At 38.1% G+C, this 10,624-nt stretch overlaps 1 pseudogene; it reads left to right on the top strand.

Annotated features, from left to right (window-relative positions):
* Positions 1-7,667: 7,667 nt before the first annotated feature.
* LOC110310765 lies at positions 7,668-8,333 on the top strand (annotated as a pseudogene).
* Positions 8,334-10,624: the final 2,291 nt, after the last annotated feature.

The raw sequence follows: 10,624 nt of genomic DNA, 5'->3' as shown, positions 1-10,624 counted from the left end.
ATAATAATCTGAGATCTGAGCTAAGGTGTCACAAAAATAAATCTGTGTTATAATCTGGAATAATCAGTCTACATGTTTCATGTTTCGAATCGAAGATGAAGGGACTTGGCAGGATGCAGCATAGTTGATTGCTTCAGAAACACCCAAATTTACTAATGACCATTTTAAAAAACAACACTACATTTATTGAGGTATCTGCAATCCACAGTTTGAAAAGCTGGTAATGACCAATTTTAGTGTTAAAAGAAAAAATAGATGGGAAACCAAAGTCCTGAATGATCTCCTAGCAAAGTGTTTTAAAAGCACAATCTTTTATTAGGGATTCCAGTGTCCTGTTCTGGGGAATGGGTTGCTCCCTGACTCTTTGACAAGGAATAGATAATCAATCAATCAATCAAAAAGCAAATAGAGCCTTAGAAACAATGTGAGCTTGAAGGAAAAAAGGGAAACTTCTCAAAAGAGGTTGCTATCCCCCACCCCCTCTTTATAAGTGCACTCTTTATGTCTAGTGCAGGCGGTCAGAGGAGAGCATACGATCCCAGGAGTTACCTTGTGAGTACTGGGGTCCAAACCCTAGTACTCTTTGAAAGACCCAAGTGCATTTAATCACTGGGCCATCTCTCCAGCCCCATGTTACTATTTTGATCCCATTGTACAAAACTGCCTCAGGAGGAGCATGCTGGAGGAGACTTGTCTGTGGAGAGAATCCTCTGCTGTTCCTGGAGATCTGCCAATCCAACTCTTTCAGAGTCGATTTACCAGGCAATTTCTGGTGACTATTTTAAACACACAGTTTGGTAATTTTACTTTTGCTTGCTCTTATTTAGTTGCTCAATGCATTTCCGTTGGGTGTTTTAAGCACCTGATTCAATGATGTATCTATCTGCTGCTCTTAGATGTTTCTTCTTAGCATTTCTTCTCTGATTGTTAAATAATAAATTAATATATTTGATGCCAAAAATTTCCTACACATAAATATTTGCAGTTGAGAAATGGAGATATATGGATGCGGAGATGGCTCAGCCATTAAAGGCAAGGCTCACAACCAAAAATATAAGAGAAATGGATATATAAATAAGACTCTAGAGAAGTCATGCCTTTCATGGTCATGCCACTTTTAAAACCATGATGATGACCACAAAATACATTAAATGTCCTTCACAAACCGAAGTCTTATATAGTTGTGTTCATTTAATAATTATGACCCTTGTGATGACTCTCACCTAATATTATTCTCTCATTTAAAATATCTGATATTTTTCCCAAAACAATCAGATATATCCCTAAAACTAGAAATTCAACTCTCAAAATTCCACAGCAAAATACAACTAACCACAAACTGTATACCATTTTCCTTAGAATGTTTTGATTTATTATTTTCTGCAGGAAATGTTTCCTATTATTCTTTCTGTCTCTTGAGGATGACAGACATGAGGACAGCATCTACATCATTCTTGCTTCTGCAACCCTTCTCTTCCCCTCTCACTTCCTCCTAAACTGATTATTTCTGCTTTGTTTATGATAATTGCTACAAATACATATATGCATTATATATAAACACATATGTATTACCTACAAAATCCATTTAGTGCTACCAATAGTCAAATGTTTGCTCAGCTTACCACTTGAGATTAGACAAGCTTTGTGCATGATCATTTTTGATGGGAGCTTCTTCTCTCTCTATCAGCAGACATTGATCACTCTTCTTCTTAATATAGGGGACCTTGCAGAATTTACCCAGTCCCACATTAGTATGTCAACTGGTATTGTCATTGTGCCAATCTTGTTCAGGCAAACATGTTGTCAAGATTTCATTGGTACATTTTCTTTGTCATGTCTGTGGGACACAACCTAGGGGTAGGCATCCTGTTCCTCTGGCTCTTACAATATTTTTGTCCTATCTTCCATAACTTTACCTGATACTTAAAGTAGGTATTGCATTGTAGATGCATCAGTAGTGGTTGGACAGCTCAGTTTTTCTTTGCATTTTGCATAGCTGAAGATCTCTGAAGTGGCTTCTGTTGTAAAGTAAGAAATTTTTCAATGAGAGGTCAGAAATTATCTGTGAGCATAAAGGTAATTATTTAGAACAAAAATAGAAATTATATTCATTTAGAAAATGGTTAAGAGAAAGTTTTTCTCTATGACTTTAAGATCCACAGCCTAAGGTATTTGGCTAGGTTTATAGTATCAGACAGAATTTTTTCTACTATTCTTGGTCCTTAAGTCCCATTTCACACCTGTTAATAACTCCAAAGATAAAAGCGTATTATTGTTACCTTCTTGTCAGTATTGTCATTGCCATGATTTATATACTTTGATAAAATGTCTCCATTTGCCACCTTCATAACGTACTTTGTCACCATAAGAGTTTCATGGAGAAGGTTTTAAAGTAAGTTCCAGCTTGGTTCCCTCAGTCTTATATCTGCAGTTTGTGTTATGTTTAACAATAGGTTATTACATTCAACCTCTCAACAGCATCCATATAGCCCACACAGGTTGGAAACTTGGAAAGAATACAATTTATAAACAAAACATAAAATAGTACAAATTTCAGACTGTGATGATGTTGTCCTTGGCTAAGCAAGTTTATCATAGCAGGAGCAGACAATGGTGGAAGACTGTTCATTCTTGGTGGCTATGCAATGAGAAATAGGAACAACTTTTTCCAAAAGTTGCTTCAAAGTCTCAGCCCCTGGGACCTACCTTTCTTGGATTAATTCTCAGCAGCTTCCACAGTAGTAGTATCAATCCTTGGCAAATGAACATTCAGATCGTTTTTGTTAGGAGTCAACAACATTTTACTTTATTATTATTGTTATTATTATTATTACTATTTTTGTTATTGAATCTTCCTTTAGAATTCAGCTGCTATCTCTTCCCAATCATCCCCCTGACCACTCCTCATTCCATAACTCCTCTCTCCAATCTCCAAGAGAATGTTCCCCACTCCCCTCACCCCCACCCCATCAGATATCCCCACTCCCTGGAGCCTCAAGTCTCTTGAGGGTTAGGTGTGTCTTCTCTCACGAAGGCCATACTCAGCAGTCCTCTGCAGTATATGTGTTGGGGCCTTCATATCGGCTTGTGTATGATGCCTGGTTGGTGACTCAGTGTCTGAGAAATCTCCGGGTTCAGGCTAGTTGAAACTGCTGGTCTTCTTATGGGGTCACATCCTCCTCAGCTTGTTCCAGCTTTTCCATAATTCAACCACAGGGGCCCCGGATTTCTGTCCATTTTTGGCTATAAGTATCTGCATTGATGAGTCAACAACATTTTAAACAGTCATTTCCTCACTGAACATTGAGATCTTAATTTTCATACAATAGCATCAAGGCATATACCCAAACCTATATCCTCAGGATATATGTAAATGATCCAAAATCTAATTAATTTTATTCTGAAATGATTTTGGAATACAATAATTTTATTAGAGAGATAAAGATTATTAAATTGACAAAAAATGACACCCTAAGAGACCTAGTACTTCATGGACCAATCCCATAGTTTTTGTTCTATAGTATGGCAATTTCGCCCCTTGTAATTATTTCTGTATTGTGATGCACGGAGGAGAAAAAGGCATTAATATCCCCTGTTGCTACAGAGTCCTGATCATTTTCTGGCTTCAAAATCTGTTCATCTCCACAGGGCAGCCACTAAGGTGCAGAAGATCAATCTTACCATTCACAAGAGAAAAATAAAACTGCCCATTTTTCCATTGATAGAACAGCTAAAATGGACTCCTGAAGGGGACTTATTATTTTTAAAAAACAGCTTTGAGCCACTTTGAAAAAATATGCATTAAAAGAAGAACTCTTCAAGTCTAAAATTACAGACGTGTTTATAAGTCAAGGTACATCATTTTTATTTGTTTGTTTCTTTAGCTGGGAGAATGATAAAAGATCAAAAGGGTTGGCTGACAAACAGCAAAGTAATTTGCCAAATCACAGCTTTCCTGATGTCTAAACTTATAATTCTAACCTGCTCAAATTGGTTTCCCACTTTAGATAATTTATGTCCAGTAATGTGGTTTTTTTTTTGTTTGTTTGTTTTTTCAATTCTCGTTAGCAATTGAACAGCTTAGACCCACACTCTATGTTATTTTCTTTTGTACTTAAAATGTCTGCCCCTTAAAAAAATAAACAATATATAAATCATCCTGATAGAATAGAAGTCATGGGTCTTTTGGACACATACATATTTTAAATGGAATTTAATTTTTATTTTTAAAGAAATAACAAATACATCATGTTTATATACACAGAGAGAATCACAATAGTAATGTAAATGAACTGTAACAGCCTAAGTAAACTGTGCTTTACAATATGGCCAATATATCCCTTGTTTTACTTACCTACTATTTAGTCTTACAGTGAAAACTAAACAGTAAATATTCACATTTTTCAATAAAAATTTGTTTAATTTTTTATTTTAAATTTAAATGTAGATATTTCATCCCAGATCTCTGGTGGCAGCCCCCAGCTCCATCAGATGCAGAAATCCACACAGAACCCTAGGCAAGTTTCTTGCATATGCAGACTTTACCATTCTGTCAATTCCTGCCCAGCTTGCCCCCAGTCATTCTACATCATCCAGTCACAACATCGGGGCCTAAAACGCTGGTGAAAGCCTCATGATTCATCCAGACACTCAGAAATTTAGGTAAGCCCTAGTTTCCCCAACCTTCTCCTCCCTTCAGATCCTCCCATGTTACCCATGATGCCCCTCAAATTTATGGACCTTTTTTCTTTATTAATGCCACATATTTGGAGTCCCACAGCCCCCAGAGGAGGCTCCACTCCCAGGCACTCTAGCACACCCTGGAATTTAGGATCAGGGGTGAGGAGGACATAGCACCTTTTCCATTACTACTGCTAGTAACTGGGACCAGCAGGATCCAAGGACACAGGAACTGCACCCCACCAGGGACTCAAGTTCCTTCCAGCCTGTGCTGGTTTACCTTGGGTGCAAACTTAGCAGCCAGTCCCAAAGCCACCAAAAGAGGCTTCATTCCCAGATGCTGTAGGACACCAGAGATCCCAAGATCCCAGGATCTCAGGAGCTTGATCACACCAGGATCTCGGGGTCTCAGAGGCACCTTGACTCTGAGGAACTCTGACACACCCAGAAGCTCAGGTTCATAGAATCCCAGAATGACAGGATCATGGAGAAAACTAGACCCTGAGGAGTTCTGACTCAACCAGGATTGCTGGAAGGACAGGCTCCAGTCAGATATATTGAGGGCAGGGAGCACTAGAGATAATCAGATGCTGGGAGGCAAGGATAAGAACAGAAGCAATAGAAACCGAAGTTACTGGGCATCATCAGAACCCAATTCTTCCATCATAGGAAGTCCTAGATACACCATCACACCAGAAAAGCAAGATGTGGATCTAAAGTTACTTCTCATGACAATGATAGAGGCTTAAGAAGGATACAAATAACTCCCTTAAAGAAATACAGGAGAACACAGGCAAACAGGCAGAAGCACTTAAAGAGGAAAAACAAAGACCCCTTAAAGAATTATTGGAAAACACAATCAAAGAGGCAAAGGAAATGAACAAAACTATCCAAGATAAAAAATAAAACGATAAAAGAAATCACAAAAGGAGACAACATTGGAGTTAGATAACCTAGGAAAGAGATCAGAAGTCATACATGCATCACCAACAGAATACAAGAGATAGAAGAGAGAATCTCAGAGGCAGAAGATACCTTAGAAAACATTGACACAACAGTCAAAGACAATGCAAAATGCATGAAACTCAATGAATTCCAGGTCCAAAGAAGATCAAACCTAAGGATAATAGGTATAGATGAGAAGGAAGGTTCCCAACTTAAAGGGCCAGTAAAAATCTTCAACAAAATTACAGAAGGAAACTTCCCTAACCTTAAGAAAGAGGTGCATGAAATACAATAAGCCTACAGAACTCCAAATAGATTGTACCTGAAAAGAAATTCCTCCCATCACATAATAATCAAAACACCTAATGCATTAAACAAAGAAAGAATATTAAAAGCAGTAAGGGAAAATTGTCATGTAAGATATAAAGGCAGACCTATCAGAATTACACCAGACTTCTCACCAGAGAATATGAAAGCCAGAATATCCAGAGCAGATGTCATACAGACCCTAAGAGAACATTTTTGCCAGCTCAGACTACTATACCCAGGAAAACTCTCAATTGCCATAGATGGCGAATGCACGCTATTCAATGACAAAACCAAATTTACAAAGTATCTTTCCACAAATAGACTCCTACAAAGGATAATAAATGGAAAACTCCAACACAAGGGGGAAAACTATACCCTAGAAAAAGCAAGAAAGTAATCTCTCAACAAACCCAAAAGAAGATAGGCATACAAACATATTTTTACCTCAAACAACATAAATAACAGAGAGAAACAATCACTTTTCACTAATATCTCTTAACATCAATGGACTCAATTCCACAAAAAAAAAGACATAGACTAACAGACTGGATAGATAAACATGACCCAGCATGTTTCTGCATAAAGGAAATGCACCTCAGTGACAAAGACAGATACTACCCCAGAGTAAAAGGTTAGAGTACAAGCAAATGATTCCAAGAAAAAAGTTGTAGTAGCCATTCAAATATCCAATATAATTGACTTTCAACCTAAAGTTATCAGAAATGATAAGGAGGGACACTTCATACTGGTCAAAGGAAAAATCTACCAAGTTAGACTTTCAATTCTGAACATTTATGCTCCAAATGCAAGGGCACCCACATTCATAAAAGAAACTTTACTAAAGCTCAAAGCACACATAGAAAACCACACAATAATAGTTGGAGACTTAAACACCCCACTCTCAGCAATGGAAAGATCATGCAAACAGAAACTAAACAGAGACACAGTGAAACTAACAGAACTTATGAACCAAATGGCTCTAACAGATATTTGTAGAACATTTCATCCTAAAGGAAAAGAATATTCTTTCTTCTCAGGACCTCATGGTACCTTCTCCAAAATTGACCATATAATTGACTACCAAACAGGGTTCAACAGATAAAAGAAGATTGAAATAATCCCATGCACCCTGTCAGATCACCACAGACTAAGGCTGATCTTCAAGAACAGCATAAATAATAGAAAGCCAACATTCACATGGAAGCTGAACAACACTCTACTCAATGATAACTTTGCCAAGGAAGAAATAAAGAAAGAAATTAAAGATTTTTTTAGAATTTAATGAAATGAAGACATACCATACCAAAACTTATTGGATACAATGAAAGCAGTGCTAAGAGGAAAACTCATAGCTCTAACTAAGTGCCTCCAACAAGAAACTGAAAAGAGCTTACACTAGCATCTTGCCAGCACACCTGAAAGATCTAGAAGAAAAAGAAACAAATACACTGAAGAGGAATAGATGGCAGGAAATAATCAAACTCAGGGGTAAAATCAACAAAATAGAAACAAAAAGGACTATACAAAGAATCAACAAAACCAAGAGCAGGCTCTTTGAGAAAATCAGCAAGATAGATAAAACTTTAGCCAGATGAACCAGAGGGCACCGAGACAGATTCCAAATTAATCAAATCAGAAATGAAAAGGGAGACATAACAATGGAAACTGGAAATTCAATCATCAGATCCTATTCCAAAAGTTTACACTCAACTAAATTGTAAAATCTGGATGAAATGGACAATTTTCTACACAGATACAAGATGCCAAAGAAACCAGGTGTGTGGAACAAGCCTCTGGACAGCCGCTATGTCACACTAACCGGGACCACCACACGAGGGAAGAAGAAGGGTCAGATGGTGGATATCCATGTCAATCTGACAGAGAAGGAGCTGCAGGAGCTGACCAAACCCAAGGAGCTGTCCAGGGAAGCATGCCCCGAGGGAAGGAGGGCCTGCCAGGTCGGGGCAGACCAGGGGCCACACGTGGTCCTCTGGACACTGGTCTGCCTGCCTGTGGTCTTTGTGCTCTCTTTTGTTGTGTCTTTCTATTATGGCACCATCACCTGGTACAACATCTTTCTGGTGTACAATGAAGAGAGGACCTTCTGGCATAAGATCTCCTGCTGTCCGTGCCTCATTCTCTTCTACCCAGTACTCATCATGACCATGGCATCTTCCCTGGGGCTCTATGCCACCCTGGCTCAGCTCTCATGGTCCTGGGCAGCATGGTGGCGAGCTGCCTGTGACATGGAGAAAGGCTTCTGTGGTTGGCTCTGTAGCAAGCTGGGTCTGGAGGACTGTTCTCCCTACAGCATTGTGGAACTGTTGGAGTCTGATAATATCTCGGGCAATCTCTCCAACAAGGACCCCATCCATGAAGTAGAAACCTCTACTGTCTAGACCTCTAGTGACTTCCTTTCTAGGCCCTAGTTGTCTATAGTCATTCAACAGAATCTAGTAGTTCTTTCCTTAAACAATCTAATGCCCTCTACATTCCTGGGACAGCCTAGCCCAATCTGGCATATCTCATCATCTTCATTATTCCAAGATGGCGAAAAATAAAAAAAGCAACTCATGCCAAAGCTGTGCATCTGAAATACAAATGCTTCTTGACTCTTTGCTCAAAAAAAAAAAAAAAAAAANATGCCAAAGTTAAAACAGGATCAGATAAACCATCTAAACAGTCCCATAAATCCTAAAGAAATAGAAGCAGTTATTAATATTATCCCAACCAATAAAAAGCCCCAAACCAGATGGGTTTATGGAGAATTTTATCAGACATTTAAAGAAGACCTAATATCATTACTCTTCAGACTATTCCATAAAAATATAAACAGAAGGTACACTAACCAATTCATTCTATCAAGCCACAATTATGCTTATACCTAACCCACACAAAGACCAAAGAAAGAGAACTTTAGACCAATCTTCCTATGAACAATGATGCAAAATACTCAATAAAATTCTCCTCAACCAAATCCAAGAACACATCAAAATAATTATTCACCACGATCAAGTAGGCTTCATCCCAGGGATGCAGGGATGGTTCAATATATGGAAATCCATCAAAGTAATCCACTACCTTAGCAAACTCAGAGAAATAAAACCACATGATCATTTCCTTAGATGCTGAAAATCATTTGACAAAATCCAGGATCCCTTCACGTTAAAAGTCTTGGAAAGATCAGGAATTCAAGGCCCATACCAAAACATAGCAAAAGCAATATACAGCAAACCAGCAGCCAACATCAAACCAAATGGAGAGAAACTTGAAGCAATTGCACTAAAATCAGTGACTAGACAAGGCTGGCCACTCTCTTCCTATCTATGCAACATAGTAGTTGAAGTTCTAGTTAGGGAAATTAGACAACAAAAGGAGATCAAGGGGATACAAATTGGTAAAGAAGAAGTCAAAATATCACTATTGCAGATGATATGATAGTATACTAAAGTGAACCCAAAATTCCTACCAGAGAACTCCTAAAGCTGATAAACAACTACAGCAAAGGGGCTGGATATAAAATTAACACTCCCCCCCCCCACAAAATCAGTAGCCTTGCTCTACTCAATGGATAAACAGGCTGAGAAAGAAATTAGAGAAAAGGCACCCTTCACAAAAGTCACAAATAATGACTTGGTGTGACTCTAACCAAGCAACTGAAAGATCTGTAAGACAAGAACTTTAAGTCTCTGAAGAAAGAAATTGAAGATCTCAGAAGATAGAAGGATCTCCCATGCTCATGGATTGGCAGGATTAATACAGTAAAAATGTGGAAAGCAATCTACAGATTCAATGCAATCCCCATCAAAATTCCAAATTAATTCTTCATAGAGTTAGAAAGAGCAATTTGCAAATTCATTTCAATAACAAAAATTTAGGAAAGTGAAACTATTCTCAACAATAAAAGAACTTCTGGGGGAAGCAGAGCAGTAGTGATAAAAATTGCATGACATTGGTTCAGAGACAGGCAGGATGACGAATGGAATAAAATTGAAACCCGGAAATTAACCCACTCACATATGGTAACTTGATCTTTGACAGAGGAGCTAAAACCATCCAGTGGAAGAAAGACAACTTTTTAAACAAATGGTGCTGGTTTAACTGGTGGTCAGCATGTATTAAAATGAAAATTGACCCATTCTTATCTCCTTGTTCAAAGCTCAAGTCCAAGTGTATCAAGGACCTCCACATAAAACCAGGTACACTGAAACATAGAGTAGAAAGTAGGGAATTGCCTCAAACACATAGGCACAGGGGAAAAATTCCTGAACAGAACACAAATGGCTTATACTGGAAGATCATTTGGAATAACAAAAAACCTAGGATAGCAAAAACTATTCTCAACAATAAAAAAACCTCTGGGGAGAATAACCATGCCTGACCTCAAGCTGAACTACAGAGCAATTGTGATAAAAAGTGCATGGTACTGATACAGCAACAGAAAGATAGATCAATGGAATAGAATTGAAGACACAGAAATGAACCCACACACCTTATGGTCATTTGATATTTGCCAAGGGAGCTAAAACCATCCAGTGGAAAAAAGACAGCATTTTCAACAAATTTTTCTGGCACAACTGGTGGTTATGATGTAGAAGAATGGTGGTTATGATTGATCCATTCTTATCTCCTTGTACAAAGCTCAAGTCTAAGTGGATCAAAAAACTCCACATAAAACCAGAGACACTGA

Source organism: Mus caroli, chromosome 15 (assembly GCF_900094665.2).
Source record: "Mus caroli chromosome 15, CAROLI_EIJ_v1.1, whole genome shotgun sequence".
NCBI classification, from domain to species: domain Eukaryota; kingdom Metazoa; phylum Chordata; class Mammalia; order Rodentia; family Muridae; genus Mus; species Mus caroli.
The sequence above is the reverse complement of the archived record's forward strand: the minus strand, read 5'-3'. Positions and strand labels throughout refer to the sequence as shown.